At 48.0% G+C, this 13684-nt stretch overlaps 1 protein-coding gene across 2 annotated transcripts in view; it reads right to left on the bottom strand.

The window, feature by feature from the left end:
- The window catches only part of GLI3 (GLI family zinc finger 3), a 263860-nt gene extending 263309 nt beyond the window's left edge, over positions 1-551 (bottom strand). For both annotated transcript variants that reach the window (XM_059397219.1, XM_059397220.1), the window contains exon 1: positions 478-551. The gene's annotated coding sequence lies outside the window, so the exon portion shown is untranslated. The remainder of the gene's footprint in view (positions 1-477) is intronic.
- Between the last annotated feature and the right edge of the window lie 13133 nt (positions 552-13684).

Genomic DNA, 13684 nt, shown 5'->3' with positions numbered 1-13684 from the left:
CGGGCGGGCGGCTTCGGGCTCCGCGCGGCCGCGGGCGGCTCGGGCTACGGCGAGCGGCCGGGCCGGGCGCGGGGTGCGCCCACCGCGGGCATGGTGCGGCGCGGGCGGCCGCCGGGCGCGCGGGGAGGGCGGGCGAGCGGCGAGGGCGAGTCCGGGCGGCGAGTGTGCGCGAGGGCGAGTGTGCGAGCGCGCCGGTGCCGGTGGCGCTGCCCCTGCCCGCTCCCTCCCGCTCGTGCAGCTCAGGCATCGGTTTCAGGGATCGTGTAATCCGATCCCTTCTGACTCACAGGCCCTGAGTGACAGTTCTGATTTGGTTCACCCGCGGGAGGGAGGGGAAAGAGAAAGAAAGCGAGCCCCCACCGTAGTCCCCTCCTGGCATCCAATCGACTTTCTGGAAGAAGGTCCCATCCCGGCCGGGCCGCCCGCGCAGGGTGGAGGAGCCCCCCGCCCCGACCCCGCGCCTCCGGCGCTACTCACGGGGTGGAAAAGTTGTCCCTCGGCTCTCGCTTCCCTCCCTCGCGCTCCCTCCTTCCCTCTTCTCCTCCGCTTCCTCCTCCTCCTCCTCCTCCTCCTCCTCCTCGCGCTCCTCCTCCCCCAAGTTTTAACAGAAGTTGCCGGACTCTCCCCTCTCCCCCGCGCTCCCTCTGCCTCCGCCCCCGCCCCCGCCCCGTCCCTTTTCTTTCTGCCACTCGCCAGCGCGGTGGGGACGCGCCGAGCAGCAGGACGCCTGCCGCCGCAGGGGGCGAAGTTGGGAAAACTTGGGAGTGCTGCTCGCCTTACTTTTGCTTTCTCGCTCCTTCCAGGCCGCGCCGGGGGCCGCGCTTCCCCGCCCGCCGGGTCCCCGCGCCGGGAGCGGGTCCCAGCTGCGACGCGGGCGGCGGCGGCGGCGAGGAGGCGGCGCGCAGGCCGGGGTCGGGGACTGGGGCTGGAGCTAGGAGTGGGGGGGCGGGGAGCCCGGACACCCCGAGCCACGCGCGCGCCTCTACCCGTCCTCTGCCTCCTCCGCCTCCTCCGCCCCTCCCGGGTCCTCACTCAGACATATTCATGCCTGCTCCTCCTCTTCCCCCTCCTTGACCCCGCGCCCGCTCGGCGCGCCGAGGCCCCACCCACCCGGTGAGGGGAAGGGGGCCCGGGCGTGATGTCACGGCCGCCCTCCCCGCCGGCGCCCACGGCCCCGCCCGGGCGCCCCCGCCGCCCCTAGCCCAGCGCCCCGCGCGCCTTGTTGCGTCCTGTCTGCTCCCATCGCCTCCCACCCCGCCTCTGCTCTCCTTTCTCTTGCTCCCAGTTTGGGCTCCCCTTTCTTCTTTTAAGGCCTCTCTCTCTGATCACACCCCGCATTGCCCCCCCCCTTTTACATTTCCCCAAGCCAACCCTGAAACTCCCTTGCTTGCCAGAGGATGCTTTTGGAAGTTCAGGGTTTTCCTCTCCACAGGACTCATCTGCCCTTGGGGCCAAATCTGGGAAGTGGGAGCTCCCACTACACAGCCTACAGTCCCCATGGGCCACTTCATAAAAGAACACAAAAACAAAGACCCCGCGGCTTGGGAGCCTGGACGACAACGTGGTGCTTTCCCCCGAGCTACAAAGTGTCTCTGTCCCGGGTTTATTTGCAGCGGCCCATACCAGTGAAATTTATTTTCCCTCCTTCCTCAACCGGGCAGGCTGCGTTCCTCAGTTCCCTTTGAAAGTACCCAACCTAGACCTGTAGCTGAAAAAAGGAATTGGTTGGGGGGGAGAACAAATGAAAAAGAAAGAAAAGAAAACCCTGTGACATTCCAAAATCCATTCTTCCCAGGGTAAGCGGAGAGTCTACCCCACCCACCAGCCGCCTGCCAGCCATGCAAGGAGCTGAGGGCACACTTGTGTTCACTCGCTGAGCTGCTTGACTGAAGGAAGAACGTGGGTGGGTGAATGATTAGCTATTATGATTTGAAGAGCATTTTGAGATTCAAATGCTTAACTGGAGAATTTTCTAACAAAATTGATGATGGCATTCACTGTTTGTTTCCTGAGACTTGTGGCTTATCTCAAAGACTCGACTGAAGGAGACCCTGACTTCAGCTTTTATGGTAGAAGCTGGAAATCAAGCAGGGCGGAAGCACCTTTTTAGCCATTTCTTTTAAGATTCCTCTCTCTACCTCAGCACTCTTTGGAAAAATATATATAAATAAATAAACCACCATTCACTCATCACGCAGAGCCCCAGGGGAGGGGGGTGTCTCAGGATACCTGGGTGGTGGTCCCAGCTTCCCCTCACTAACTGGCCTCAGGCCCAGGCCAGGGAGGATTCTCTGAGGCTCCGTGGGCTCTGAGTCCATCTGTGGGATGATCATAGGAAAACCAGGCCACAAACCTCCCAGGATGTGTGTGGGTTTGCAATGAGATAATGCATGTGAAAGGGACACAAATGTGTAAGAATTATTATCCTCTGCAACTGCAAAGAACTGCAAGCTTCTCTTTCCCCATGCAAACTCCTCCAACATCAGTCACAATTTTTTTTTTTTTTTGTATTCGAGTACTGCGTCTGCCTCAATCACATGAATGCAAATAGTACATCCCGATAGCCTCCTCTGTTCACCCACTGGCAAAAAATAAATAAAAAGAAGAAAGACAGCCAATAAATCAACAACTTGAATAAACTAGATATTTTGACTTTTACTTAAAACAGCACATTTTGGATCATGAAGATCTCGATTCTCACTTTTCTAAAAGACAAGAACAAAGGAAAGGCAGCTAATCTCTCCTCTTTTGCCCATCGGAATAGGGAAAAAATAAAAGGGAACGATGCTGGCTGTCTCCTGTGCGGGCCCATTTCTCCACCTTAGGTCCTTGGCAGAGCCTGACCGCTCTCCGCCTTAGTGGTAAACATGTAAGTGGGCACATTTTGCAAAATGGTGGAGTTAAAAAAAAAAAAAATGATTTGCCTCAGTGTGAATTAAAGAATGCCATAATGCTATGACTTTCTATTTTAACACAAGAACTCTTCTTCCCAATTCATTCATCTTCTATGGAATCCTAAAGTATATAAAAAAGAGTAACTCCTGTCATATTGGGATGATAGGGTCTCAGAGCCCAGCCCGCTTGCCTTTCTCTTGTCATCCACCCTTTTTCTGCAGTGGCTCCTAAGATATCTCAAAAAATCCCAAAACCATGCTGAAAACACCGGAACCTGCGTGTAATGATGAACAGGCACTTACAGATGTGCTGGGCTCTGAGGTTGCCCTTCCTCCATATCCAAAACTACAACATGGTACATTCATTATTGCTCTGTCTCATCAGTTCTCTTTTCAAATGCAAATATCCCAGGAAATTTTAATATAGTGAGTCCTCAAAATGATTAAGCATGTAAGACAGATTTTTTTTCTTCTTTGGCAAAAATTGGATCAAGTAGGAGACTTGAAGATATTGGTATTTCCTTCCTAGGGCTGTCTTAACAAACTACCACAACCTGGGTGGCTTAAAACAACAAAAATCTATTGTCTCATAATTCTGGAGGCTAGAAGTCCCAAAATCAAAGTCTCAGCAGGGCCTTGCTCCCGCTGAAACCTCTAAAGAAAGATCCTTCCTTGCCTCTTCCTAGCTTCTGGTTGGTGTGTGTCAGTCCCTGGCATTCTCTGGCTTGAAGCTGTTTCCCTCCTATTCGTGCCTCCCTCATCATACGGCATGCTCCCTGTGTCTCTCTCTCCTCTTCCTAAGGACATCAGTCATACAGAATATACATACAGAAGCCCACCCTAGGCCAGCATGACCTCATTTTAACTGAGTACATCTGTAACAACCCCCTTTCCAAATCAGATCACATTCTGCTGTTCCCGGAGTTAGAACTGCAACATACCTTTTTTCCAGAGTAATTCATAATCACATTGAAAGACTTAGTTGTGTGGGGGGGGGTGTTAAGGATATGCAATGAGAGGACAAAGGATGGGCCTGAGAACAAATCCCAGACGCTCCCCTGCATTTCTTTGCCTTGTCATGTGTGCTGTGCACAACTACCATTCTTGCCCTTCCTTACTGCTGTAGCTCTTCCATCTCCTCACAGTGGTCCCCAATTAATTGTTGGAAAATGCCATGGGGATATGTCATATGTACTGAAAATCCCCTGTCTGCAAGGACAAAATTCCAACTCAGATTGGCTGAACTTAAATTTAAAGGAGGGAACGGGAAGGTGTTGATAAAAAGTCTGTATGTGTGTAGATAAGCTTCAGGCAAGGTAGGATCCAGGGGTTCAACTGAGGTCTGCTGAATTCTATTTGTGTCTTTCATCTGGACGTTATTCACATTAAGACAGACTTTATTTAGGCTACCAAGGAGATGGCTGAACATAGCTGCATTTTACCTAGGCAATCCTATTGTTTGCATTCCCAGAGATTAAGCACCTTGTCCAAGGGGACACTATTCCTCTTGGCCAGACAAAAGAGAGAGTTGCATGCTAGGTATAGGATGAACCCATATGCTGTATAAAACCCACCATGATGCCTGCCATTTTCTTCCTTTTTTGTGCTGGTCTCCTCCCTGAATGCAAGACTACCATCTTTGCCTTGGTTGCCCATCATAGGGCTACCTGCTGGGGGGGTGATGCCTTCTATCCACACATATTCTCAGGCATCCCCAGTACACTAAATTTCCATACATCCCATGCCTGTGTGACAAGACAGACTCTCTTGGTCTTTGGGGTTATACTTGATCACAAGGCTCAGAATATGTTGTTCCTAATGTATGAATAGCTTAACCAATTTTCTTTTTAAAAATTGCTTGGAAGCGCTGAGGACATTTTTTTTTTTTTTTTTTTTTTTTTGCTTGAGGACTGACACCTCTTTCATATCCCTAAACTGAAGATAACAAAGGCTCTCATGATGGCCATACAAACATTTACATTTACACACACCCAGATAAGTACCCACCTACCCATCCACCAGTGAGATTCTACTGTTGGACCAAGTCTACATGCTGCATGCTTTCTTCATTTATGGTGAGTTATTTCCCATGAGGCTCCTCAGTCTAGCATGCAAACAGACTACTTACAGACAGCATACCTAGCCTCCCCAACATTTCCAAACCTTTCTGAATTACAGCAAGAGAACACAGTTAACAATGAAAGTAGGACCACTAGGGTGTCTATTTGATCATCTCAGAAATTTGTAGGTACTTGTTAAGATACCGTTCCCTGGAGATTCTCAATACCTTGAAAAATGGTGGGAATTCAGATACTATATTGCCTACCTTTGAGCACTAGGCTCCAGAACAAAAATAAGGTTTCTTAAGCCTGTCCTTGTTCCCCTAACTGACCTGCCCCTGAGCGAGAGCAGCTGGAAAAGGCAGCCCCCCACCCTCCCTGGCCACAAAGCCCTGATGCACAGAGCCATCCCATGGATGTCATTAAGAAAGGGGAAGTCAGTGGGAGGCATACAAGGAGACAGAGCAAGAACCAAGGTTCCAGACTCCAGTAGCTCCCATTCACTGCACTCTCTGCTACTCACCCTCCCCACTCTGACCTCCTCATTTCCTCAAGTGCTGTCTCCTGGACGTGCTCCCAGGGCCATGACAAATGATTCCTAGACTGAGCTGATTTGACTTCCCGAGGGCAACACCCGGCCCATGTCGGCTTCCTGCTGCCCTCTCTCATTTCCTGGCATCGTGGCTCGGTGTGCACTGCACCCACTAGCCAGGGTGCAGGGCGGGAAAGCACTGGGGGTTGCCTCCGATCCTTGGCTACACAAACATCTCAGGAGTGTCCCTGGGAAGGAAACACTCCCTGAGTGGGGAGCAGAGTGGCCCCACGTGAGCTTCCCCACGCGGACTGGCTGGTTGCCAGCTTGGGGATATGTATCACACAGGTGCCCTCCCCAGGGTCTTTCACTCAGCACCCCCATAATTTATTCTTCCATCTTCCTGGAACACTGGGATTATAAATGTAACCCAGATGTCAGCTGTGTCCCTCTTCACCTTGGAGATGTAGCTGTAATTGGCTTGGACCTCGGCCAGTCCCAGGAGTCGGGGAAGACCTCAAACCCTCCCTCTGGATTTCTGCAAAGTTCAGAGCCCCATAGGACAAGCTCCCCCTCCACAGGAAACCCACCCACAGTGGGCCTGGGGCCAGTCTGGTAGATTTTCCTGACGATTTGGGTAGCTTCAGTGGATTTTCTCCATAAAATATGTCTCTTTCTGGGTCACAAATAGAGCAGTTGAGCAAAGAGCATCTGTTTCCGGAGAGTTCTCCTGCTTTTCCTTCTTGTGGCTTTCTGGTTCACCTCTTCAGTGTCCCTCTGCCCAGGTCTGCCCTACCCCTGTCGGGATCATCTCCCATCTCCCTGGAGGCAATGTTCAGCCTTCTTTGAGTTTCCTTAAAGGTCAAGCAGTGACCCACGGGGCACATTGGTCTGTCGGAGTATACTATTGGAGGTGTGGGAGTAAATTTGACCCTGACGTCTTCATTCTGCTGTGGTGTCCACCGCTCCCATACTTGCAGCTACACTCATTGATGTGATCTGTCTTCCCGCTGAAAGCATTTGAGGTTGTGTGGTTTGGCCCCCCACGATCCAGTCACACACTGTGGGTTTTATCTTGAGTCTTTTTGTTGAATGGGCTGTAAAGGAGAGGATGTCATCTCAAACCCATCACTAGCAACAGGGACCAATATTTCCCACTAGAATTTCTGTCTCTCGTCTGTCTCTGGCCATGCTCCCACCACGCTATTTTAATTGACTCTGCTCTTCTCCCATTCAATGCTCCGATTTCTCTCTCTTCAGGCAGAGCAATCCACTTCTGCCCCTCTAAACTGGGTGTTTTGAGAGACTCCAATGTGCAGCAAACCAAGGGCCCTCCAGTCAACAGGATTCGTCTTCCTTAGAAAGAGGTTTAGAATGTCTGTACCAGTTCATCTTTTCTTCTGGATCTCACTCCTAGCCCTCCGCACATGTACCCAGCCACTCATCAGTATATTTTTTTCCAAGTAGGACATGAAGAATTCCTAGGAGGAATTTCAATAACGAAAACATCCCGTATTTGCTACATAAGAAACTGGGAAAACAGAGCCCTCCTACCTGGGAACTCCGTGAAGAGTTCAGATATTTTAAGAAAAGACAAGAAGCAGTGGTCATGTACTTGGGAACCATGACGCCTGTAGGAAGAGGAACCTCTTTCTCCTCAACAGATGTGGAGTTCAGGGCTCTGAGATCAGTGAGAGGTTCCCATGAGTAGTGAGGAACAAACAGTGAGTACCTCCCGCCCACCGCAAAGTTGCTGCGGTGGGACTCGTAGAACAGTGTTTATAGTGTCCGTGGAAGAAAGTGAATGAACACCACAGAGAATACGGGCTTCAGAGCACACAGTGGGGAAATGAAGGACACAGTAGCTCTGTGCTTTGTCACCCAGTGGCTAAGAGCTGAGAGCCAGTGATTACTTTTATACCTTTGTTATTGTAAGAGCCCTCTCAGGGCCCTTCCAGGATCCAGCCTGGCTAAGGAGGGTAGATCACATTCTACGGACAAGGTGAAGGGGAGGCCTTCTCGATCTCTGTCTCCTCATCTGTCTATCCCTACGGTAAAACACACGACTCTGCTTTTTATGTTAATGAGCGTCATCTCCCTTCTTTGGGGTTTGAATATTAATCAGAAGCATATAAGATAGAACAGACCTAGGTTTAAATCTGTTCTCCACCATTCCTATCTTTGTAGCTTTGCCAGGTCAGCAGACTCAGTTTGCCCATCTGTAAATTGGAAATATAATGATATCCATCTCACAGAGTTATTGTGGAAAGGAAAGTAGATGGTATATCTAAAGGGGCGGGCCTTCTGGCTGGTCTAGGAGATGCCAAAAAAAAGAAAATTTCCTCTTCCTTTTCTTTTTTAATGCCAGCTGAGCCGCAGGTTACCAGGTACAGATTTTGAAAGCCCCTAAGGAAGACACTGGAGATGTGGGAAATTAAGTCTCTGTTCTACCTCACCTATAAAAGTGGAACTTGCTGTGAATAGTTACTCTACTGAAGTTAGCAAAGCCACAGAACTATCTCAAGAGTCTGTTAGTCACAAAGACCTCTTTGGAGAAACATTTCTTCAAAGAAACTACTGCCAGTTCCAGATAACTCGATACTCTTCCTCCCTCGTGATCTTTGAGAAGTCCTTCACCAGTACAGAAAGAGCAAAGAGTCAAAACGCCTGACCCTTAGGTCCTCTAGGTTTTTCTTTATACAAACGCATCAGCAAGTGTGGCTCGCAGGATGACAGTGTGCAGAAAGAGCTCTACAGAGAGAAGAGGTTTCCTTCCTAGTCCTGACTACATACATCTGGGAAAACTTAGCTCAAGTCTCCATTCGATCGTTGATTCATTCAACAAGCAAGTGAGTGGAATCCACGTGAGCAGCTGCACAAGCCATTGGGCATGTGGGGATGAGCCCAAAATCACAGCCCTTGCTGTCACAGGGCTGAGAACCCAGTGGGGAAGGCAAACACCAGTGCAAACACACATGATGTGGTGAGCACTAGAAAGAAAAAGAGCAGGACGCTATAGGACAGAGAGCAAGGTAAGTCCTTACCATAAATGGGTCACCCCCAGGGGGGTGCTCTCTGAGAAGGTGTCTGGGGCTGAGATCCAAGAGTAATGAGCAGTGATAGGCTGACAGTGTGGCCCTAGCAGAGGGAGACCACCAGATCAGCAGTGGCCAGTGCTGAGCTAAGCATAGCTTGCTAGATCCCAGGAGAGAAACTTGCTGTTGGGTCTACTTCTATTCCACCTGTTATAGGAAATCCACCCCACAGCCTCAGTTGATGTCAAAAAGGGTTTCAGGAGGGGCGCCTGGATGGCTCAGTGTGTTAAATCCTCTGTCTTCGGCTCAGGTCATGATCCCAATGTCTTGGGATCGAGCCCTGCATCAGACTCTCTCTGCTCAGCAGGGAGCCTGCTTCCTTCTCTCTCTCTCTGCCTGCCTCTCCCCCTACTTGAGATATTAAGTAAATATATTTTACTTAACAGACAGAGATCTCATATATATTTACTTACTTATATTTATTTATTAAGTATATATTTATTATTATATATTAAGTATATATTTATACTTATATTTACTTAACAGACAGAGATCTCAAGTAGGGGGAGAGGCAATATATATATATATATATATATATATATATATATGGGCTTTCAGGATCCTGGTTGAGAAAGCACGTTATTGCAATTAAAGTGTCAGCATATGCTTAGTTAATAACTTTACTCCTACTTAATTTAAGAACCACAGATCGCATTTCCTCAACGCTTCACACGCCTTTTGGAAAGGACTGATTCTACGTGATGCTTTGGTTCCCAAGACACCGTCTGGAGAAGCATGCTCGACTTACTTACCCCTTGAAATACCAAATGAGAAAGAGTCATTCTGCCCACTTTGTAAGCCCGACCATTTTGGGTACGTTGTAGAGCATGAGTATACAAGGTTACAGGTGGTGTCAATCTGTGAGGCCCGTCAACAAGCACGTTTGCATGAAGGCTGTAAGGGAAATCAGGGTTGACCCTGAAATACCAGAACACCACGGCCTTATTTGCCCATTAACTGGAATTAACGGGGTCTGAACAATCACAGTCTGATTGTACCTACACAAGCAAAAAGGAGTGGAGACATGAGCCAGTTATCTTTATAGTTAGGCAAAAAAGTGGTTAGTTAGCCTGGAATAGCCAGATTCTGCTCTTATCAGGAGCCCGCATCAGAAAGCCAGAATAAAACACCTCTTTTTTCAAAAACGTTAAATAATCGCGGTGCTGACTGGAAAGGTGCTGGCTGTATAGCCATCAAGGTTTGTCTCCCAAAGAAGGAGCCAGGCCACGAAAGATCCATTCAGGCTTGCCCAAAGAAAAGGAACTTGGGCAAAGAATTACATTCCTGCCTATTTCTTCAACCCAGAGAGAGGCATTCAGTTTGGACAAGGCACCTTTCACAATAGCGCTTCTATGAGGGGCAAGGTTTTAGGGTTTTTCGAGACTTTTTTTTGTATTGCCAGTTATACCATGCCTAGATAGCTGTGTTCCAGAATCATAACCTTCAGCTCCAGCTTGTTTGCTGGGAGCCTTTACAGAAGGGTCTATTACTGGTTTATGGTGCACTGGGCTTTCCATTCTCGCTCATTTCGGAAAGAACCCAACGATGGAAGTAATGGAAGGGAAGTAGTCCATCCACTTGCTACTAAGTCCGTATGGGAGCTCCCTTATCCAGAAAATTTAACTCAGTGCTGGTGACACAGCCTGGGCTCAAAGAACCTTGGTAAATTCTAGTCCTGTGCCTTCTTGGCCAGATGTTTTTTGGCAAGCCACTCAACTCTCTGGGCTGCAGGTTCCTCCTAGGGAAAATAGGATCCTAAGACCTACTTAATAACAAGATCTAAAGAATGAAATAAAACAACACATAGATATTCAACTTAATTTCTTTCCTTCTTATCTGAAAAATACTTAAGAGTAGTTCTAGGGTATGATCTCCATAAACCTTTGTTAAATGAATAAAACAGATGATGATGACAGAGACGGTCGAGAGAGAAGGAAAGAAAGACCATACCGTTCACTCAGCTTCATTGCTGGGTAGTGTTCTGCTCAAATAGGGACTGGAGGGTTTGTGTGGCACACAGTCCATCTTGTGTATTTCTGTAGTCACCATTCAAAGCCATGGGACTATACCACACTCTTAACAGGGGAATGGCTAGTCATGCTGTCAGGCTGACATCAGCCTACCCCTGGGATGGTCCCACCCACCACCTAAGCCCCAAACACTGCTTTACGACCTCTCCGGTTCTGTCTCCCAGCCTCTCTCTCTATGTAGGCATGGTCTAAAGGGAATCGTTCAAGCGCAAGAGTTTTTTGTTCTTATTTATGTATTTATTAACAACTACATCCGTTCTTTTTGATGGACAAGGCTGTCTTTGAGCATGTGGCCTCCTAAAAGGGAAAGAGGAAATGACTGTGCCTTATCAAGGAGTCCTATTGATTTTAATATATTTTTTTATTTCTTAATTTTTTTAAATTTTTTTTTAAATTTTTTATTCCCAGGACCCTGCCAACAGCTGAGCCACCAGCTCAGAAATAAAATAAATCATATTTATTTTAAGAGAACAGACTGTGGATACAATATAAAACAGAACTACACTGGACCTGTGACTCTTGTACCTGAGGGAATTCTCAATGCTGTTTTCCCTCTCTAAATAATATCTTTATGAAGGCCCTGAAACCAGGTGTTATCTTCCACATTTGATAAATTTTTAGTCCTTTGGAAGTTAAAGCCTTATTGGATAATAAGTGTCTTTTTTTTTTTTTTTTTTTTTTGATACTATCCTTTCTGCTGCAACAGTCTGGCAAAAGTTTGTCTCCAGTATCTTCTGAGACCAGGTCTGTAGGCGTCCATTTCTATGTGCCATCCCCTGAAGCTACCCATCGGTAGTCACAGAGCTCTGAACATGGTAGTTTCTCCTGTGGCCTTTCAGATACCTGATGCTCATGGGTCTCTATTTGCAGGACATGGAAACCTAATGTTTTAAGTCAAAAAGAGTAAATCATTTAAAGGATACTATGAGAGCAAGCCTCAGGTAAGAAGAATGCACATGACCTTCAGAGAATCACTCTTTTTGTTTGTTTGTTTGTTTTTTTAAGATTTTATTTATTTATTAGAGACAGAGAGCATAAGTGAGAGAGAGAATGCAAGCTGGGAGAAGGCCAGAAGGAGAGGGAGAATCTGGCTCCCTGCTGAGCAGAGAACCTGATGTGGGGTTTGATGTGGGACTTGATCCCTGGACCCGGAGATCACGACCTGAGCTGAAGGCAGACACTCAGCTGCCTGAGCCACCCAGACACCCCCAGAGTATCGCGTTGAGACTTTCTCTTTATCTCTTATCCCTGTGCCTTGGCTGAGGACTGTGTTTCTCCAACCACATGTAGAACACATGACCTCGGATGGGAAGAAAATCTACCACTTAGGGCTTCAGACCCTGGGGAGGGAATGACTCTCGACCTCTGATTCTTTTCACAATCCTCATGGGATAAATGCAATAAGCCTAGATGCAGGTATTAGGACTTCTTGATTGGTCTGATTTGTAGCAGGGGAGAGAGAGTATGCGCTAGTTCCCACTTTCTCATGTTGGTAGGAAGATGATGACACCAACTAAAAGTAGAGTATGGAGCTGAAGAGCTGTGTGGTGGCAGAGGGAAGGCTGTTGTGAGAGGCAGGCCAGGGAGAAGAGGTACCATTTTGATATTTCAACTTTGAAGTCCGGGTGGTCATAAAAGTTAGAAATAGTTTTTGGATACTAGGTCTATAAACATGGAGTTGGGTCTAGGTCGGGGGACAGGTCCGAGCTGGAGATAAAGGCTTGAGAATCCTAAATATGTATAAGGGAAAACTCTGGAAAAAAGATGGATCCAGCAGGAAGGTCATATAGACCCTAGGAAGACCATGTGACACAACCCGGGGCAAAGCCCACACTAAGTGTCAGACTAAGGATGACAATAAACCCAGGAAGACAGAGAAGAGGAAGCTGGAGCATAGAAATGAAGCTGGGGAAGGAAAGGCTGTTACAGAATGGAGTGGTCACAGTTCAAATACAATGAAAGGTTAAACGGGGCGAGGATTAAAAAGTAGCTAACGGTGGTGGGGGAGGAGGAGTCAAGATGGCGGAGAAGTAGCAGGCTGAGACTACTTCAGCTAGCAGGAGATCAGCTAGATACCTTATCTAAAGATTGCAAACACCTGAAAATCCATCGGCAGATCGAAGAGAAGAAGAACAGCAATTCTGGAAACAGAAAAACAACCACTTTCTGAAAGGTAGGACCGGCGGAGAAGTGAATCCAAAGCAACGGGAAGATAGACCCCGGGGGGAGGGGCCGGCTCCCAGCAAGCGGCGGAGCAACGGAGCACAAAATTGGGACTTTTAAAAGTCTGTTCTGCTGAGGGACATCGCTCCAGAGGCTAAACCGTGGCGAAGCCCACGCGCGGTCAGCATGGCCTCAGGTCCCGCAGGGTCACAGAAGGATCGGGGGTGTCTGAGTGTCGCAGAGCTTGCGGGTATTGGAACGGGAAAGCCGCCTACAGAGACAGAGCCGACAGTAAGCTCACAGCTCGGTGTTACCTTGAACCAGCCACAGGCTCGGTGAGCTCGGAGCGCCGCCGGAGGTCAGGCAGACGGGAGAAACTGGGCGCTGGTCTCTGAGGGCGCACTGAGGAGTGGGGCCCTGGACGGAAAGCGCTCAGGGAACAAAAGCTCCTGAAAGCAAACCGGAGTAGATTACTCACCCCGGCCCCTGGTAAGGGCGGTGCAATTCCGCCTGGGGCAAAGACACTTGAGAATCACTACATCAGGCCCCTCCCCCAGAAGATAAACAAGAAATCCAGCCGACCAAGTTCACCTACCAAGGAGTGCGGTTTCAATACCAAGGAGAGCAGTAGAATTCCAGAGGAGGAGAAAGCAAAGCACGGAACTCATGGCTTTTTCCCTGTGATTGTTTTTAGTCTTGCAGTTAATTTAATTTTTTTCTTTTTCATTTTTTGTTTTTTTTCTCGCCTTCTGGTTAAATTTTTTTTTAACTTTTACCTTTTTCCTTTTTAACATTTTTTAACTAGTTTATCTAATATATATCATTTTTCTTTTTTATATTTTTCTTATTTGTTTTCTTTTTTTTAAATTCTTTTCTTTTTTTTTCTTTTTTCCTTCTTTTTTTTTTTTTT

The sequence above is a fragment of the Mustela nigripes genome, chromosome 4 (genome assembly GCF_022355385.1).
Source record: "Mustela nigripes isolate SB6536 chromosome 4, MUSNIG.SB6536, whole genome shotgun sequence".
Taxonomy (NCBI): Eukaryota; Metazoa; Chordata; class Mammalia; order Carnivora; family Mustelidae; genus Mustela; species Mustela nigripes.
This window is presented reverse-complemented; position numbering and strand designations above follow the sequence as displayed.